Here is a 22,624-nt window from a genome sequence, read left to right on the forward strand (position 1 = left end):
TATACTTTAACTCATCATCATCATTTTCATGCTCGTATGTAGTTTGATATAGTTACGGACTCATAAGCTCCATCATATAGGAGGATCATGGAAAGCTTGAAGGATTCATGCCTTTGAAGGAAGGGATTATCCTTACATACCTTTATCGTTTAACTAATCTATCGCTTGTTTGTTCTCCCTTAATGCCCACGTTCTACCTTCAAGAGAATTCGCATCGACATTAGCTAACAATTATAAGAACGGACTTACTAACGCTAGAGAAAATTGGGAAGCATTTCCTTTGTTTATACTACTTTTCCCATGTTCTATATCATCTCCCAAACGTGCATATCAACATTCACAATATCGCACACGACAATCATCATTTATCTACATTTACCACAATTCACCATTTCCCTTCAATTTCTCCACAATTATGGTTATGACTCCCTATCGCGTTTTCTCACATATAATACCTATTCCATAGTCTAAATGTCATTAATAACATATTTACAATCACAACATATCATCATTCATAATTCATCTCAAACTATGGTTCAATAATGACATTATTCACTCATTCATGACCCATTTTCTATGTCTTTCCACAATTTGAGTGTCTTAGCCTTCCAATACCTTAGAAAACATGAAATGACCATAAAACTCACCTTAGATGATGGATGAATAAGCTTAGAGTGGAATTCCTCCTCTTGCACCAAAACCCTAACTCACTTCCCTTGGGTTTTCTTGGTGTAGATGAACTTTTGCTAGGTTTCACACACTTGTTTTCATGGATTTGGTATAGTTGATCATGGTTTTCATTTGAATTCTTGTGGATGAGTTATGGGGAAAGTTCTAGAGTTTTCTTGAAGAGAGAAGAGTGGAAAATGAAATGAGAAAGGGTCCCTTATATTAAATTAAAAGCTGCCCCGACCAACTTATACGGACCAACATACGGTCCGTACATTTTATACGGACCGTATATGTGTCTATATGTTTGGTCCAGATAACGGTGTCCCTCTTGTCTAAATATACGGCCTAACATACGGCCAGTATATTTTATACGGTCCGTAAGTTGGGCCGTATAGTGCCCAGTTGTTCCGTGTTCGTTCTCGTCGACTCATTTGATCTTCAATCCTTATGGAACCTTCTTAACACTTGTTTAACACTTCAATACCAATCTAAGGGACGTTATTACTCTTCTCCAAAGAATCATTAAATCATCATTGACTCGTTACTCATAATTCTTTCTGATACACAACGTATGCCTTACCTTCCTTGACAACTTTCTTCCCTCGCCTCCAATGCCTTTAAAATTTCAATTAGGATCGTCAAACGTTATTTCTTACTTATCAAAACATCGCATAAGTTGTAGTCTTCGTCATTCTATTCACTGTGCATGAACGGAAAATCTTCCGAGGTGTAACATTCTCCCCCCCTTGGGAACATTCGTCCTCGAATGTTAAACTATCCGGGAATTCTATGAAAAATTTCGCCAGAGTTTCCCCTGTAATATGGCACTACCATCTTGTCACAACATCCCACAATAATATTTCCTCACAGGGCCACAACACAATAGCAATATAAAGTGGCCACACGCGACCCGTATGCATAAAAAGGAGAAATCATACATACCTCATAATCTTGATATTTCCTCTCGAATGTCTTCCGGGGATGCAACAAGTGTGGGCACTTGGATTTCATATTTTCTTCCGCTTCCCGAGTCATTCTTCTCGGTTGTTATTTTGCCATAAGACCTTAACTGAGGCCACTTCTTTATTTCGAAGTCTCCGTACTTGCCTATCTAATATGGCAATGGGTACCTCTTCATAGATCAACTTTTCTGTCACTTGAACATCATTTACTGGCATGATCCTAGTAGGATTTCCAACATATTTACGAAGCATCAAGACATAGATGGTAGATCTAATTCATAAGCTACCTTGCCTATTTTGCACACAATCTCATAGGGCCTAATGTATCGGGGACTATGCTTCCCTTTCATTCAGTGGTCGTACTGCAGTCGTACTTATGTCATATTCCAAGTAATTGTCCTATTTGCCCCTAACGATAATCCCAACTCAACATTTCAACTCAGTTTGCCATATGTTTTCCTTCAACTGACCCGGAGCATCATGACTACATTATCCTTGTTTTACCTCTTACTTCTCTTTTAAGTACCCACTTGGTTTCATTGGCGACGCGTAAATATCTGCAAGTTACATAATCGTTCTTGCGTGATTCGTGTACATACACATCTATACATATACATGTATCCATATTCGTATCCGTATTCATAATCGTACTTATTTGCATATCGTATCCATGGTCATGTTCATATACATATCATTTACATAGTATGCCTGACCACGAAGGTTCGGTGTTTCGCATACCCGACCATGACTAGGCTCGGTGATCATTCATACCAAAAGTATTTTGTCTATCTATAGCAACTTATCTTGTCGTGCTCTCTTCCTTCCTTATCACATTTTATGTTCTACTGTAGAAAACCTTAGGTCCCTTTCTTAATTGTTGCTCATAAATAGCAATATCATTAACAACAACTCTACCATTAGTGCCTCTATCTCCATTCCAATATTGCATCGCTATCTTTTACAATATCCCTTGAGTTATTTGCTCTCAATGTCAAGTGGTTCAAGGTCTTCATGAACGATTTCCCGTACAGTCTCAGATGCTTGCTCGATTCGTGTTCGTTTATTTACCCGTTATTAGACTCATTTCTGCATAACTCTCACTCTTGGTTTTAGAGTATATCTGTCACATCTTAGGACCCATCATTTCAATCTCTAAACTTGTATTGTCTTTATTCGCTTCCCCCCTTTAAGGGTTTTACTTGTACCATTCTCAAGTCCGTTGTCTCGCCTTCAAATCTTGAATTCATATTCCCCTCACTATACTACATCTTATTCATATCGTATCCCATAATCTATAGCTACAATAATTCATGTATGAAGTCTTAACATACTCACCTTGCAGTTTTGTAATCAAGTAATACAACCGGCATAGCAATCCGAACAAGAATGTATTTTACTTAACTCATTTGGTAGTTATAAGTCAATGTGTAAATCCGCTCCAATTAACAACTTTTGTCCCATAGGGATGCTCACAATAGTAGTAGGTCTAGTTATCCATACCATCCATATAATGTCACTTGCCCTCTTCTTCGGTGCTCAAAGTTCACTTGTAACGTTATCTTTGTTTTCCAGAGCCTAAGTCTCATGTGCAACTAATACCCCTTATGCCTCATACTCTTTTACTCTTGTGTTGCACCCAACATTGATTTCAAAACCCATCATAATCATATTGCGTTTGTCGTTGACGATAGCTTTATTCTATCGTTTTATCGTCGTACGGTAGACTTTATAACTCATGATCATCTTTTCTTTTAAACTTATTACTTCATATACTTTAGTCGTTCTAACTTGGTATAGGGTATTCGTAGGAGATGCATCTTCCTTTTACCATAACACCACTACTTCTCAAGCACGCGTACTTCGTATATTTCCTTTTCTCTATATTCTCATTCTTATCCCTTTACATACCTTCCTCCTCAATTTATCTTGTTTTCTCCCATTTTTTAATCAATCCTTGATTCTTCGCACGAGGAACCTTATTCTTAACTTAGTACCGCTTTGTCCTTTAGAATGTACTACCTTTGTACAGTCCATTCTTTGCTCCCAAAACTTATTATGTTCATTCTGATCATCCCCTCTTGTCCTTATTGCGTTGATCCTTTTCCTAACGATCGTCCTATTTCGTTATTTATCTCTCTGTAGTCTTGGTCTTTTACATCCAGCTAAAGATATCACTTATAATCTTAATTATACCAATCACAAACTGCTACTACTTTGCCATATCACCTTTCTCTAATTTCTTTTTCAAGTTGACTTCCCTTTTTGTCATTACTTGCCATCATTTCTGTGTTATACCCCGTATTTTTGCATATTCGGAAAACTCGAAATAATTACGATTTGTGAGGAATAAGGTCATATGTGGATTTGAACTTATATATGTATGTTGTTCATGAAAAATATTGGTGTGGAAGTGTTGGAGAAGGCCAAGGGCAAAAAATTGAAATTTCGGAAATTTGTTTCGGGAATTTTGAAATAAGAATTTGGACCAATTGGGCTCAAAAAATAAAATGAAGAATTTAGGCCCAAATTGAGGGGGGTGGCCGGCCACATGGTGGCCTTGGCCCAAACCCATGATAATTAATCACATGATTAATTATATAAAGGAGCTTAAGCCTTAGAAGTTTCAAGAAAACAAAGGAACAATCAAGAAAAAAAAAAAAGGAAGAGCCATTAGGCCCTAGAGAAAAAGAAATGAAAAAAAAATAAAAATCTTGGAGCTTGGTCTTTGATTCAAAAATTTGGTTCTTCTTGAATTCATAGTAAGTTCAAGGTGCTCTTCAAGTTGGTATAATTTTTAAAGCAAGGAAGTGCTTCCTTTGGCAAGTGGAAAAAAATTTGGAAAAGGTAAGATTTGTACTTGTTATGTTGGAGGAATTATATATATGTTGTAGCATATGTAGAGTACATGAGAATTATGAAAGTGTTGCATGCAAGTGCAAGCCGTGTGGTGTGTGTTGTGTTGTGGCCGTGTGTGTATGTTAATGTATAAGTGTGATGAGTTAAATTTTTATGTTGTATTCTAGTTGTGGATATGGTGTAATTCACATTGGAAATGAAAGTTGAATGAATTTAATGGAACTTGGAGAAAGTAGGTGTTGGCCGTGTGGCATGGAGTTGAGATGAAAATGAATTAATTTTGTTTGATATGTTAATTGTGTTGTTATGGCTTTGTGAAGTAGATGGAAGAATAATGGGTTAAGCTAACATGAAGAATTTGTTGTTAAGTTGTTGTCGGAAAGTATGTCGTTTTAGTATGATCTTATGAAATTAAGAAAATGAAGTGGTTAAGGTGCAAATTATGATTAATGTTGATGAACTTGGAAGATGGAAATGTGTTATGAACTTGTATGTTAAAGATTAGGAGAATTGGATAAATTATGGCTTTGATGGAAAGTTTGCATGTTTTGTATGTCTTGTGTATATCTCGTGTATATATTGTAGAAATGATATGAAATGCTTCCAAATGACATTGTAATGATCTTGATTAGTAGTGAATATGAAAATATTGAGATTGGGTTGGAAATGTGAGATTGGAAATGAGAAGTTATTACACTATGTTGGAAAGAAGACAAGTTATGCCTTATTGTGTTTTGTAGTTGTTGTTGGTATTGTTGTTGGGTTGGTTGTTGCTATTCTGAGTCGAGTTGTATTCTCGGGGTGTCGCATTTATAGGGGAAGTGCTGCCGAAATTTCGGTAGGCAAGCATTGGTTAAGATTGAAATTTTAAGTCTCATGAATAGTAACTGGTAAATGTGACCATTTGCAGTTGTTGGACGAAACGGGAATTGAGATTGGACGAGCGTAAGGCACGACTAAGGTATGTAAAGTTTCTCCCTTCATTCTTAGGCATGTTCTAAACATAATAGGCTCAGTCGCGAGCCTTAGATATGACTCAGTCTCTCGAAATCCGAGATTGAAAGTGGCCTCATTTCATTCAGTAAGATTGAATTAGTTTCCTTACAAATTGTCGTCAAAATGACTTATGTGTATGAAACCTTCCCAATTGAAGTCGAATGGTTCCAAAACTCTCATAAATGACTCTATAAGGTCTATGATTCATAACTTGAGTTCACCACCTCGATTGACCCGAGGTGGGCCCGCAAATTCCGAGACCTCATACTATTGCTTTATTTGTCTTATATCTATACAGTGCTTAAAAGAAACTTTGGATTATTGTTCCGTTTATCAAATAATAAATGTGAAGAATCTGTATTATACTTTGATACGTGCTATGATTCTAGAAACATGATTTGATATGATGAATCGTGCCATCCCCAAAAAGGCCATACATGTACACTATGACTAACGTCCGACTTCTTTCAACTGGTTTGTCATTTGAACTGTTCCATTCGTTAAAGAATGACCATTCTGACTACCCTGTTGAACCCCATGGTATATTTTTTATGTACGAACAATCTCAGAAATTCTGCTTGACATAATCCGTCGCAAATTACGAAAGGTACATTCTATGATTTATTGTTTGGTTTGCCTAGTGAGTCTGGATTTATATGCATATGTTTCTGCACTACTCTGTTCGTGCAAGTTATAGTATGTCTTTTTACTGAGCCCGGGCCAGGACATGATCTCGTGCGTACTCCTCTGCATTACTCACCGAGTCCCTCGTACTTGCGGGCCGGGACACGTTATTTATATATGTTTATGATATGATGATATGGGGATGGCGGCCATGATGGCACATGATGATTATCCACTGAGACCCGCAGTAGAGGGTCGGGACACGTTATGTATACACAGTACATGATTCTGACATGCATGATTTCACCACCGAGTCCCTTAACAAAGGGCCGGGACACGCTATTTGCATATAGGATATATGATTTTGTTATACATGATTTTACCCACCGAGTCCCTTATCAGAGGGCCGGGACACGTTATATGTGTTTATGTGATGTTATATGATTTGGCATGCATCATCTATGCTTTGACATTACTTTTCTTAGGTCTCGGATAAGGTATTCACCTTTTGTACTTCGGACTCTGACTATAGCTCCGTTTGTTTTATTTCTGGATCTTCGACTCCGAGTATGATTCTGCTACCTATATCTTTGTACCTCCGGCTCTGACTGTGGTTTTGACAGTTATAATTCTGTACTCCTGTTCTTGACTATGATTTTATTTGTTACATTTCCGCTTTACATACTCGGTACATTTTCTGTACTGACCCCCTGTTCTTCGGGGGCTGCATTACATGCCCGCAGGTACAGACGCTCCTTTTGATACGCCACCAGCTTAGGACACCTGTTCCACTACTTGGGAGTGCTCTTGTTGATCCGGAGCTTATATTTTGGTATATATCTTCCGTTGTTTTCATCTTTTGTACATATGGTCATCTGGGGTACGGCGGGGCCCTGTCCCGTCATATGATTCCGTTATGTCTGTTAGAGGCCTGTAGACATGTTTGTGGGTTGTGGGTTGTCACTGTTCTGGTAGGTACGTGTGAGATTGCGACTTAAGTGACCTGCCTGCTATGATAGCCTTAACGGCTTATGTCTAAGTGTATGTATATATATATTTTGTGCGATGTACCCTGTATCCGTATGAATCTGTGTATGTCTAATTTGATTAACTGGTTAGTACGCTAACTCTGTCAGGTAGATACATATGGGTGCCCAGTTAGGACACCAGTCGCGGCCCACGGGGCTGGGTCGTGACATTCTGTCATTGAGGAACCTCTATGCTGGACTTTCCCTTAACAAGGTCTTATGAGATTTCTCATCTACTGCCCCATGGCTCGCTTGTTGGTTTCACACTTGCATTCATTCTTTATTCATATAGAACATGTCATATCCTTAGTCGTTTCCTCGCTATGCTTTGTATTACGGTTCTTGTTACGTTCCCATCAACGCTATAGAGTGCCACTTCTTTACCTCATTCGCAAACCTGCTCTTGAAATAGAATAAATCTTGCGAAGTAAGCATACCCACCCTGTTATTCTTTCCAATCAGTTCTATTACGCTTACCATATAAATTGTTTTACCAACGTATTCTCATTCATTATAACCCTTCGTATTCGTACCTCTGTCTCCGGGTACTGTTACTTTATTTGCTAGTAAACTTATCGTATCTTACTCGCACTTATCCGTCCAATCAATACTCTGGTATCACACTCTATTGGAGTTAACCTTTCTCTTCCATGTCATGTTTTAGTACTACTACGCATTTCTCTTTACCGTATCAATACCGCTCTTATAACTACTGTTACTGTCAATTCAATAGTATTTAACTCATCTCGTGTAGTTGTTAATGATAATCCTAACTTAATCTCGTCCTGCCATTACCTTGTTGCACAACATCTTTTCTCGTTAGGACATATTACAAGCTTATATCTTATATCCTTTAGATTCTAGGAAAATTTCGGCAGAGTTTCTCTTGTAAGCATAACAATCCCAAACCTGCACATAGCCCAGAAAATACGTCCGATGTCTCAATAGGACATATATCGGGACACACATAATACGCAACTCAGCAACACAAGATCACTTACCCTTAAAGGATATAAATAATAGAGCTTGTCTCATAAGTTGTGCCTGCACCCTCGGTCTAGAATTCCAATATATATATATATATATATACATACACATATTATTTATATTCACTCACTGTCAATCAACTTACTCGTAAGTCATGATTCTGGCTATCACTAGGTCACTAACAAGTATAGTCATCTCAAATTGTCGGATTGGCTTAGACTTTTACTCCAACACAGTCAATAACATCAGAAGTAATATCTGACGGCGGAGGACCCAAATCAATCGGTACGTACATATCATAAAAAGGATACTGACAATATACCTGGAACAATATCAGGGGAAGACTCAAGATGCTGTCGCTCAGCTAACACATGGATATGATGCTGGGATCCACTTGGACTGGGCGTTTCTCTTTGGTTTCTATCACCACCTACTAGCATCTGTGGCCTTGGCCTTGGAGGGCGTACCGATGATAAAGAGCCAGCTACCACTCCTGTAGTTCGAACCTTACCTTTACCACGTAGTGATGGGCAATCGCGCTTTAAATGGCCTGGCCGAGCACAGGCATAACAAACATCCGAGCCTAAGCGGCACGGTCCCAATGCAACCTGCGACACTGAGTACATCGTGGTACCGGTGACCTCTCCTGACTGGAACCACTTTGAATCCGAGAACTAGAAACTCTGAGACTCTGGGGTGACCTAGAATAAGTAGATCCATCAAATCTGGGTCCAGAAAACTGCGGTGGAGCACCCCTAAACTCATGATCAAACCTTGAAGAACTAACTCCCTTTCTCCAACCCCTGTTATCGTGGCCCACCTCCTGCCGCTGAGCTTGAGCGGCTACCGAGTCAGTAGAAGAATGGTCTGTCTCATCTCTTGGCCCGAGGTATCTGGTGGAGGAACGAGGGGTGCTGGAGCTAAAGTTAAGGCTCCCCTATGATCCTCAAAAGTGGGCGAAGTATGGGAAAACCGAGGTGGGGCCTTATTCGGGGGTTCGCCCTCCTCCATATCTATAGACGACTCTCGTTCAAGCTCTTCTTCAACCACCATCTTTCCCTTCTCGGCTACCGTAGCTTTTCCTTTCATTATCTTTGCTGAAACTATAACGCACAATTAGGGAGGGGATAATCATATAATACAACTCTATCGCATGATCTCTTAAGATGAAAGATGGTCATTTTTCCTAAATGCCCTGTAGCCTCTTGTTTATTGATGTGGCGCGCAACACACCATAAACAAGACTCTACTAGACACGGCTCGTAGACACTTCCTAGGAATGAACTGATCTAATACCACTTTTGTCACAACCCGACTAGGGGCCGCGACGGGTACCCGGGTCTAACCATCGAGCACCACTCGTTCTACCGCTTATCATACTCATTCAACGCTCTTTTATCAAATTTATACTCAAATCATAAGAAAATCATCTTTCATTTGAAAACATGAATACTTTTATACACATAAGCCTTTCGGCCATCAAAATAATATATATATATACATAGTAGCAACCCCCGTGAGACCACACTACCCACACATATGTATCTACGAGCCTCTACTAGAGTACTAGACATATGGACGGGACAGGACCCCGTCGTGCCCTAATTATATATATATATATATATATATATATATATATATACACAAAAGAATCAACCGAATAGCACCTGCAGAATAATGGAGTGCTCCTGTAAATCCACTGGTGGCTCCTATGGATCTGCACCGTCTCCCTGTCCACCTGTGGGCATGAACACAGCGTCCAAAGAAAACGGACGTCAGTACGAATATTGCACTGAGTATGTAAGACATGAATGAAATAAGCATAATGGAAGAATTATAAACCATAGGAGGAAGATATAACCTGCATAAGTTTTATAGGTGAATACATTTCATGCATATATCGTATATTTATATAATCATAGTACATGTATCATCACACCATCATCATCATCGTTAACCCGCGTCCTGGTAACCATCAAACGCAGCCCGCATTAGCGGTGACATGTCCGGCCATTTCGGCACGGTGTAATCATAAGCAGCCCGCATTAGCGGTGACATGTCCGGCCATCTAGGCACGGTGGAATCATATGCAGCCCGCCTTTGCGGTGACATGTTCGGCCATCTCGGCACGGTGTAATCATAAGCAGCCCACATTAGCGGTGACATGTCCGGCCATCTCGACACGGTGGAATCATATCATCATATAATCAATCATAACCCATCATTGTTACACATCTCATGAACATATCGTAATCTTATCATAGCTTAACATTTTCATACATAACATAGGCATATTATAAGCTAGCATTATTGATCATTTTATAGACATATCATGACTTAGTATCATTCCACATTTGTCATTAATAGCATACATTAGACTTTGAAGGCAATCATGGCTATGTCGGGGTGACGTAAGGTCGTGAACCCCCGATTATATTATGAGCATTCATGAGTATTCTGCCTCACCTTGAAGGAAATAGTGTATAAGGTGAGTGTTAACAATAATGACATCATTAACGTTATAGGAACATCATATCATGAACTCTAGAATCTCTATACTTTAACTCATCATCATCATTTTCATGCTCGTATGTAGTTTGATATAGTTACGGACTCATAAGCTCCATCATATAGGAGGATCATGGAAAGCTTGAAGGATTCATGCCTTTGAAGGAAGGGATTATCCTTACATACCTTTATCGTTTAACTAATCTATCGCTTGTTTGTTCTCCCTTAATGCCCACGTTCTACCTTCAAGAGAATTCGCATCGACATTAGCTAACAATTATAAGAACGGACTTACTAACGCTAGAGAAAATTGGGCAGCATTTCCTTTGTTTATACTACTTTTCCCATGTTCTATATCAGCTCCCAAACGTTCATATCAACATTCACAATATCGCACACGACAATCATCATTTATCTACATTTACCACAATTCACCATTTCCCTTCAATTTCTCCACAATTATGGTTATGACTCCCTATCGCGTTTTCTCACATATAATACCTATTCCATGGTCTAAATGTCATTAATAACATATTTACAATCACAACATATCATCATTCATAATTCATCTCAAACTATGGTTCAATAATGACACTATTCACTCATTCATGACCCATTTTCTATGTCTTTCCACAATTCGAGTGTCTTAGCCTTCCAATACCTTAGACATCATGAAATGACCATAAAACTCACCTTAGATGATGGATGAATAAGCTTAGAGTGTAATTCCTCCTCTTGCACCAAAACCCTAACTCACTTCCCTTGGGTTTTCTTGGTGTAGATGAACTTTTGCTAGGTTTCACACACTTGTTTTCATGGATTTGGTATAGTTGATCATGTTTTTCCCTTGAATTCTTGTGGATGAGTTTTGGGGAAAGTTATAGAGTTTTCTTGAAGAGAGTGGAGTGGAAAATGAAATGAGAAAGGGTCCCTTATATTAAATTAAAAGCTGCCCCGACCAACTTATACGGTCCGTACATTTTATACGGACTGTATGTGTGTCCGTATGTTTGGTCCAGAGAAAGGTGTCCCTCTTGGCTAAATATACGGCCTAACATACGGCCAGTATATTTTATACGGTCCGTATGTTGGGTCGTATAGTGCCCAGTTGTTTCGTTTTCGTTCTCGTCGACTCGTTTGATCTCCAATCCTTATGGAACCTTCGTAACACTTGTTTAACACTTTAATAACAATCTAAGGGACGTTATTACTCTTCTCCAAAGCATCATTAAACCATCATTGACTCGTTACTCATAATTCTTTCCGATACACAACGTATGCCTTACCTTCCTTGACAACTTTCTTCCCTCGCCTCCAATGCCTTTAAAATTTCGATTAGGATCGTCAAACGCTATTTCTTACTTATCAAAACATCGCATAAGTCGTACTCTTTTTCAGTCTATTCACTGTGCATGAACGGAAAATCTTCCGAGGTGTAACACTTGGGGCCAGGAAGATGCGCACCAGGCTATCCCTTGCACCAGTCTCGGTGGACCGGCTAGCTGCCCTCGTGACTGAGGGATAGGGAGATGTCCGAAATCGGCAGCTACCCCGGTCGCAGGAGGAGTATCCGAGAACATGTCATCAAAATTATTCGACCTTGAAGCTGAAGTTGGAGAACTCGGAGCGGCCTCAACAGCCTCGGTAGAGGCAAGGATCTCGGAAGTTGCAGTAGTCTCATAGCCGGGCAGTGGACCAACATCCATTGGAACTTCGGTATCGGGGACCGGCTCAGCCCTCTGATCGGCTTCAGGTATCGGGGACCGGCTCAGCCCTCTGATCGGCTTCAGCAGCTGGTGCATGCCCGGACCTTGTGGTCCTTTGCAGGGGGGTTTCCTCGGATGAAGCATCACCTGAAATATCAACAAATTCAATCGACCTTAGAGGAGTCGGGTAATGAACTTCTTCCCCACCTGTGTGCAATGCCGGAGCTGACGGTCCTTCCCCGGCTGAAGGAAGTGATGAAATGATGGTACCCTCCTCCGGAATAGAAGCAACGGAAGGGGTCACACCGATCCTCCGAACGAGGAAATCGGGCTCTGTTTCGTCTCTCAGAGTCCGAACGACGCTCCTCGCCCTCTTTTTCGGTTTCTGCCCTTTGTCCGAGGGATTTTTTCTCTTGTTGGCAGCAGCAATAATACGGGATGTACCCGCTGAATCAAATTCGGGTGCCGACGCAGCGGGTTCGGCCGCTGGCTCCGATCTTGGGACCACCGAGCTCTTGGGTAAACCTGAATGCCGAAGATGTTATAAAAGGGAAAGGTAAAAAATGCAATGAATACCGATCGAAGCAAAGTATTACCGTGGTTTTGAGCGACCCATCGGCCACGCGACAGGAGTCCCCATGTCCGTGCTTCATGGGTGTGTTGGCTAAGGAGAGCACCAACCCATTCGTTCATGTTCCAGACAGCCGGAGGTATCCATGCCACGACTGGTATAAAGAAAGGGACAAATCGTGAGAATGTGAAAGGACTAGTGTTTGACGAAGCATTCAAAAGTAACTATTAAAAGAACTGAGACACTTACGATTATCATTCCATCTCTCCGGAAAGGGGATATAGTTGGCCGGAATAATGTCCGCGGTCCTCACCCGGACGTAGCGCTCTAGCCAACCCTGGTCTCTATCTTCGTCCATCTTCGAAAAGATTGGGTTCCGGCTTCGCTTGGCGAGCTTTATTACACCCCCTCGGAACAACCTCGGGGAATATAATCGAATGAAGTGAGCCAGCGTAAACTCCTTCTTCAAGTTGTTGGCCAATAGCCGGAGGCAGGCCACGGTCCTCCAGACAATCGGACCAATCTGGGCCAGGGTTACATTGTATGTCCGGCACATATCTAAAATAACCGGGTCGATTAGGGGGTCGAGCTTGAGTGTAAAAGGATAGGTGTAAATGTATAAGAAGCCCTCCCGATGGTCGGTGATTGATTCGTCAGGTCCGGGGGCGAACACTTGTACCGGACGGTTATCCCATCCGCAATCAGCCCGGACTTGATCAAGTTTGTCCTCGGTAATGGACGACGGGTACCGCCTTACATCAAACCCTCTATCAGAAACCGGAAAAGGCTTCTCAACTTCAAAATCCTTGTTATAGTTGGGTTTGGACGGTACAATGTCCAAAGCAGTGGGCTCAAAGGCGATTTTTCCTTTGGGTTAAGAAGTTGGCTCGGTTCCTTGAGAAGAAACCGGGGGAACATCATGGGAGGTGATTTCGGTGTTGGCAGACATTTGGAAGTTATGGAAAAAGAGATTGGCGAATTCGAAAAGGGAGAAGTTAAACCATAGGAGTAAAGGAGCAGTCGAAAAAAATCAAAATGGTAAAGTGAGAAGAAACAAAGCAGCACTTTCGATAGGAAAACAGCAAATGAAGAAGTTGGCGGAGTTGGTTTTCTTTCACACAATATAAGCAATGAATCAAGGGGATAAAACGGTTGAATCAGTAAGAAATATGAGATGGAAAATGATTAGAAGTGGGGAAGTGAAGAGAAGTAAAATGGAGAAGTGAAGGGGTTGAAGGCCTTATATAGGCATGGGAACCCGAGGCGGTTACAGATCCCAGCCAACCGGGGGATGCCACGTGTCCCACAATTAATGAGAAGTGATTTGAAACGACGTGCGTTACGGCGGTTGCCAGAGCTGGCCGTTCGGGATGAGACACATGGCTAATGACAGAAGGACGTGACGCAACTGTTCCCACCTAAATGAAAAGATAACAACGAGCTTATGGAACCACCGGTTTCGTGACTCATCCACTTCCTGTTACTCCGGTAAAACTACGGTCCGAAAAGTGTGGGGACTATCTGTATACGGTAAAAATCGGACTTATGCTAGACCGGTGAGACCGGGAATCGGGGAAAGAAGGAAACAAGCACGAGCATGAAGACTTTCTTTCGGGCCGGAGGTATCGCACTAGAAGTGGTTGATCAGAAGAAAGTGAAGGAAATCGTTTGGTTCGGTTTTTCCATAGCCGTGTTGATCGTGGTCGTTAGTCCGGTTGATCGTGACCGTTGGTTCGGGTAATCGTGGCCGTTGGTCCGGGTGATCGGTTACACAATTTCCACGCGTCAAGACTGTTCTGCCACATTGTACTGCCAATCATACGGGTGTCAGACCGTACGACCCAACCTTATCCTTTTAGGGTTTTCTTTATTCAAAGGGGTTTTATGTTGTATAAGGCCCATAAGACAAAACTATAAATAGGGGACATTTTCCTACTTTCAAGGGTTAGTTTTTTCAGATCTAAAACATTGTAATAGCAAAATATATAAAATCTCTCCCCCTCTCTCTCTCTCTCTCTCTCTGATATTGGTCCGGATTTGTGTGTTCTTCTTTAGCTTTATTTACTCATCCAATACTTAAATATTATTTAATACATATATTTAGTGTAAATCACCGATTTCGATTCACTTGCTCACAGTAGATCCATATGCATTTTCTTCCAACCAAATAGATTAAAACTCATCCACATATCCTATACCTCACGTACAAATTCAATTGATTACCTAAATTCGGGATAAACAACTTTCTTTTTGGAATCTGAGGAGAGGAGGTGCATTAACTGATCCGGGCATTATTATTATAAAAGATTCATGATTTCTTACCGGTAGACTACGAGCCATGTTTAAACTAAATTAATGAAACTTAAAACTAGTTTCTTACCGCTGGATGATGAGATTGAAACTTGAAATAGAGAAACTTTTGGTTCAAACAGTAACTCTGATATATAAATCGTTTTTTTTTCCTGGCATTTTGTATACTACTGCAACAACTTGTTCATGGACGGTCATGTTTCTTTATTTAATCGTCAAATTTTAATCAATCTTCCATTATTTCATTTTCATACTGCTTTGAATTGCTTGTCATTATCTGACCTTTTTTGGCTATGCTTTCTTTTAAATCGAGGGTTCTTCGGAAACAGCCTCCCTACATTGTAGGGATAAGGTCTGCGTACATTTTACTCTCCCCAGACCTCACTATTATGGGATTTCACTGGGTACGTTGTTGTTGTTGTTGTTGTTTACTTTACTATTTATTTATACTATATTAGAAGCATGAGTTGGGGGTGGTTTCGCCGTCCACCTCCAACTCATGTAAAAAAAAAAAAAAAAAGTAGACTTCATACTAAAAAATCAAGCAATATAAAATTAAAAAAAAAAATGGATCTCACCACCTCCAAACTCATGAAAAAAAAGTGGACCCCATATTTAAAAAAAAAAAGCAATATCAAAAAAAAAAAACGTGCACCTCATGTTAAAAAGTCAAACCATATTCATGTAATTCCCAAAGTATCCCAATTAAGTCAATAATGATGGATTCATTGTCACATGCGTTTCAACCCATTAGTGGGAGCAAATGAAATTATTGTACAGCAAAAAACGTGGATCTCATATTATTGCTTTCTTCAAAAGGTTAAGTAGTCAAACCATACAATTTCCTTTCTTTTCTTATATTAACCTGAGATCTAATCTAGATATTTAACTGTTGTATTTGATATTCCGCCATGTCATTTATTTGTTATGTTTACTAAAATAAATATACTTAAAATATTTATATTTTAAAATAAGATAGAATTTAATTACTTTTTCATTTTTATTCTTACTCTAATAAATGTGAAAAGAAATTAATGTCGTAAAAGAAAAAATAATATTAAATGGAGATCAGATAATAAATAAGGTAAATTAGTCAAATTATAATTCTAATTGACGTTTCCTTAAAAAACGTGCAAAAGACAACATGATAAGTAAAATGAGCTAAATCAAGAATATTCAGCAAAAATTAAAAAATAGTAGTTTTTCGTTTAAATAAAAAATCAAATTTCTACTTTGTTTCGTTTTAAACATGTAAAATTAATTTAATAATTTGAATCAGAATTATCCAAATCAAAATTTGATAAAAAAAATAATAAGTATTGTTTAGGTCCAATCTACATACATTAACAATAGAATATTTTACACATTTAAATTGATTTAATTAAAATGCAAAGTATCAACTGATGCTTAAATATTGTTATTGCTTTATCTGAAAGAGAGGAAATAGTTTCCTTTTAAACAAGTTCTCTTTTAAAAAGTATTAATAAATTTTTACAAACATTGTATTCGTAGCAAACACTAATATAATAAAATTTTGAATACGGTGCACAAATTACAATGTTATATTAATCGTGTTTTGAACATAGTTTGTGCATATATATATATATATATATATATATATATATATATATATATATATATAAACAGTGCAAACTTATGTATATTTATTAGCAATATAAAATATATATTATCACTATACAAACATAACTACATACACATAGATACACTATAATCTAAAATATTGCGCACGAACATACATCATCTGGTACTTGCATTTAAGAGGCTAGAAGCGCACAGCTGTTTGTTGACATGTGTGCTTTTCAGTAAGGGTAATTTGGTCTTTTCATTCCATATTTGTTTTCATTGGTGTTCAGTGTGAATGGTTGTTCTAATTCTTCCACGTTATTTAGTCATCGTACTGAATTTGTTTTGACTGTGCAGACATGATTGCCCTTTGTGGCACCCATGTTCATCGTGATTGCAATGGGTTGAAATATTTAGAGGGCGGTTGGATTGACTTTTTAAAAGTAGTTTATAAGATAAAAGTTAAAAGTCATAAATTGATAATATCTAACTTTTCGCTTTTGCCTTATTTTTATACTTTTTTTGTTTAAAAGTAAATGCGTAAAAGCACTTTTTTATTTTTTTTAAAAATCATAAAAAGTAGAATAAAACTTAAAAGCCAATAAACACTTAAAATAAGTCAATCTAAACGCCCTCTTACTTGACATGCCAACAACTTATACGAATCTAACTTGCTCATTTCTCTTTATGTTTTTGCCTCATTCTTGCTTTGTGTATTAAAATTAAAATTGTACTTTATTATAAATTACTTAGGATAGTTCATACGGCAATAGAAAGGGGTTATTAAAACATTAGTGTGCAATTCCATATTATCTTTGTCTTATAAGTTCTATTAAATGTCTCAAACGTAAGATTTAACTTTTAGCCCAAAAAATATTGTTGTGAAATACTTGATAGTGTTTCCATTCTACTATCAAACTTTATATAACCTTTTCAAAGTATTTCAAATAATCTGAAATAAAAAAAATGTATGATAACACAAATTATGAAACTCGTGCTCCCAAAATTTTTGTCTTTTAACACGTGACTTTCGAGAAACATCACGGAAAATGTTGATTTTTTTTTTATAATTGCGATTTAAAAAAAATTATAAATATATATTGAGTAGCACGGTTCCGGTATCTAGTACATAGAGAAAGAAGTGAACGTGAAAAATTAAAATGACGAGGCCTGACATTGTGGATGGTACCAATGTGCAGTTTGATCCGAATACATCATTGCACCTATTTCCTGACTTTTTGAATGGGTGAGGTTATTTGTCTCGAGACTGTCAAAAATAGAGGTTATTGTCCCTTATGCCCTTTGTAGAGAGAAATTGGTCAAAATGTCAAATTTCTCTTTAGTCATTCATTGTCCTACTCTTTAGTCACATCACTAACATGTCAAAGACTTTTTGTTAAACAGACTCGAACAAACTTTAAATTTATTTACAAGGGGTACAAAATCCATTAGTTCTCCTTCCTCAATTTTACATCACACTTTATATTTGAGCTCCTCTTCTTTCTTCATTTCTTTTTTATTAGATAGATTAATTTATGTATTTATATTTTATATTAAATTTATACATGAAAAATATTAAACTAAAAATAATAAATAACATGGTCTTAAAAGTGTATATAGTATTATTTGTATTCATTACACTATTTAATTATCTTTATTATATTATCAAATATTAATATATATACACTTTTTTGTGATTTGGCCTCCTTCTCAGCATTGACCATAACAGGATTGTTTACAGAATTTCTCATCTGCACTTGTATTGTAGTGATGACAATGTAGCTTATTTGCGTATGAATTGATGATGTAGTTGTCGTGTGGCTACTGGTCGTATCTCACTTAAATTATATGAAAAGAAGATATGAAATAATGTGTAAGAATCGTATGTGGTTTGCTTAGTATGTTCGTAAGCGTTTGCAAGAATTCCGAGCATCTTTTGTGTGAAAGTTAGGGGTTGTTTTGGATGTGTCGTTGTTGTACTTATTGAGCTTGGAAGATTGATGATAATTAAGATTATGCATTGTGTTGTATGTTGGTTGGGCTGTTATAAAGTTGGTTACATGAAAACGTTAAGGTTACGGACTATTAGGAATAACTTGAAGACGTAGTAGTCGTATGTGAATCGTTATTGAATATTGTGAATGTTGGCTGTTTGGAATATTGCGTGGACTGTTTGGAATGTTGTGCGGGCTGTTCGGAGTGATTCTTGCATCTTGTCTTGAATAGCCTCGATATAGTACTTAAACGTATAATTATTGGCGTTAGCTTGACTAGTATGTAATTAGTTTGGGATGTAAGGAAACCGTCGTCTAAATTGTCTAGAAAGGAGTTGCTAACGTTGGGAAACGTTTTGAATCTCCGCGTAGCTTAACCATAATTCTTGACGTCTTAATATAGGTTGAAACTTTGGGCAGCGTATACGTGTTGTGTTACGAATAAACACCAAAGGTATGTAAAGTTAACACTTTTTTTTTTTTTTGGCATGATCCTTACAAAACGAATAGACGATATGTATATGGTTCCAAAGAAGTTCCTATTCTTAGAGCCACTAGGATGGCTAATGTTCTTGATTCTCAGAATTTGATTTATTATTATTTTGATATGTACATATGATTTCAAAGCTCCATTTTGATAAAATCCACAGGGACATCCGAAGGTACTTGATATGATTATTATTTAAATTTGCAAATGATAGTTCGTTTTGATTATTCCATTGAGTCTTGATAATGTTTAAAATTGCATATGGTTTCTCACTACTCTGCTCGTGCATGCCTCAATATATCTTTCACCGAGTCCCGGGCCGAGTATGTTATCGTGCACAGTTTCACTGCATTGTTCATCGAGTCCCTCACTAGAGGGCCGGGTATGGTATATATATATGATGATATGATGACATGATCATGAGATGACGATATGATGATATAATGACATGTTATGGCGGCCAAGAGGGCATATGATGACTTTATTCACTGAGTCCCTCACTAGAGGGTCGGGGTACGGTATATATGTATATGATATATGATATTGACAAGCATGATTATGTTTCAAAGGCAAGTGTTTTGGTATTCTGAACATTGTACTTGTTTCCTGTACTCCTTATTTCAGATATGCTCATTTTACTGTTTTTCCCGCTTTACATGCTCAGTACATATTCCGTACTGACCCTCTTTCCTCGGGGGCTGCGTTTCATGCTCGCAGGTACAGATACTCTCTTTGGTGAGCCACCAACTTAGGACTTCCCTTCTGCTATCTTGCAGAGCTCCGTTGTTCCGGAGCCCAGATTTGGTATAGATCCTTTTTTATCTAAATATATGTATATGTTGTCTAAGGGTACGACGGGGCCCTGTCCCGTCATATTTCACTGTTGAAACTCTTAGAGGTCTGTAGACATGTATGTGGGTTGTATTCAGGTGTGATCAGTTGTGTGTATGATCAGTACGCGTGTGCTATCGTTGTAGCAGCCTTTCCGGCTTGCATATTTTGTCATGTTGTGATAGCAGCCTTGTCGGCTTACTTGTGTTATTGTTTCGTAGTGGCAGCCTTGTCGGCTTGCGTATGTGTATATAGTTGGGGCGTTCCCACATGTTATGACAGCCTTGTCGGCTTACGTACTACATTATCTGTTGAAAGTTGTGACTCCCCAGGAGACCGGTTGCGGCACATATTTATACATTTATGTGACAGCTCCGAGACTATGCTTTGGCCTTCATACGTTCCATGTTATGTTTGTGTTGATTGGTCATATGGCTAACAGGTGTGTATACGGGTGTCCAACTCGGGCACCAGTCACGGCCTACGGGGTTGGGTTGTGACAGTACCCTCAGGTATGTAATGCTTTTCTAAAGTGATTTCTTGGTCGTGTGTGGCCAGTATGGATGTTGATGTTGTAGCCCAGTGGGGCGATTATATGTTTTGGGTTGTTGTAACAGGATAATAGTGGTACAATTACAGGGGAAACTCTGGCAAAATTTTCATAGAAATCCCTAAGAACTTAACATTCGAGGACGAATGTTTCTAAAGGGGGAAGGATGTTACACCTTGGAATATTTCGCGTTATCAAGACAGTGGATGGCTTAGTATGAGCTCAGGGGAGAGCAGAGTTATACAAGGATTAGGGATGAAGATTATAATATCTGAGCATAAGAATATATATATGACATTTGGAGAGTGTATGGAGTAAATCAGTTAACACGATTATTCGATGATAGCCCTCGTAACCATAAGTTAAGGTGGGGCCCACATGTCGGGATTTTGTAAAGGACATATGAAAAGTGATATATGAGTAGTACATGTGAATTTGAGCAAGTCCTAAGAAGGACCCTTAAGCCAAAAACGGGCATAAGCCCTCCAAAAGGATGATTTAAAGATACGTTTTCGGATGACCGGACTTAGAGGGGCCAAAACGCTATTATAAGTTTGGAATTTGGAAAAACACAAAGAATGAAAGTTGTAGATAATTGAAATATATTTTCAACCATAGGTTGTGGGCCCTCACACCATATCGGGATCCAAATTTATGTCCATTTGAAGAGCAAGCCCCTAAGCTGCCAAAATGCTCTGCGGGCCCCACATGAGTAAGTCGGTGGAACTGACCTAGGGGGGGGGGTATAAATACCCCATCAACACGTTGTTTTCAGCAAAATAACATTCACAAAGGTCCTATAAAATTCTCCACACCTCCCCCAAACATTATAGTCCGATAAATCAAGAATTTAACAAGATTACACCAAACTAGCCCACGAAAGGTGATTGTTCTTGCACCTACTTATGTTTGGAGTTGGAAAAGGTTGATGTGGCTGAGTTTCTTCAAGTATAAGGTATGTTTTTCATCCTATCTCTTATGTTGAGTTTATTTGAAGGTTTAGCAAGCCGGAAAAGTGAAAATAGTTATGGAGAAAAGGTCATAAAGTGTTGTGTTGTAGTTGTTGTGTTTATGGGGTGTCTTGAACATGTCGTGGCCGCGTGGATGGGCTGAGTTATACGTATAGAAGTGGTATCAAACATTATTGGTGTGTTGATGAGATTATACTCCTTGATTGGGATGAAAGGAAGTGTATATTGTTGTTGTATGTTGAAAAACATCGTGTGGGATGTTTATGGAATATATTGGTAGAGATAATAGTGTGGTTGATGTTGATATTGTTGTTGTTGTTGATTGGTTGCTGAATTGTAATTTTTGGCTAGGCATATAAACAGGGGAGATGCTGCCCAATTTTCGGCAGAATATAGAATAGTTTGATTTGAGACTTGGAACAAGTGTGTAATAAAGAGTCTAACGTTAGTGTAACCCCTCTTAAATGTAGACTTGCGAGCTCGGACGAATAAGCGTAGCTAATAGGAGGTCGAACAGGTATGTTAAGGCTCGTCCTTTTCTTTCAAAGGCATGATTCCTATGTTATGATTCCATAAATGTTTCCATAATAGCCTTGTTTTCAAAAGCTCGAAGTTCATGACTCTTAAAACCTCTTATGACATTAGATGGAATATGTTCTATGATGATTGTGACGATGATGATGATTCTCTTCTTTTGAAACTCCGAAGCTATGATTTGAGAACATTATGAGATTATTGAGCCATTCCGTGAATCCCTCAACCGTACTTATTGTTAATGGTCTCACCTCATGTTACTCGTTCCTTCGAGGTGAGATATAGCGATGGCAACTATTCTATTTCTAGTGCTACATAAGTTCATGATTCTCGAGACTCCCGTGACATCATCGATTTCATCTCGTGATGGTTGATCTTTTAAGGAATGATATAGTGAAAATGGTAATGCTAACGATGATGTTAGTTTAATTTATGTATTTTTATGCATATATG

Source organism: Lycium barbarum, chromosome 11 (genome assembly GCF_019175385.1).
Source record: "Lycium barbarum isolate Lr01 chromosome 11, ASM1917538v2, whole genome shotgun sequence".
NCBI classification, from domain to species: Eukaryota; Viridiplantae; Streptophyta; class Magnoliopsida; order Solanales; family Solanaceae; genus Lycium; species Lycium barbarum.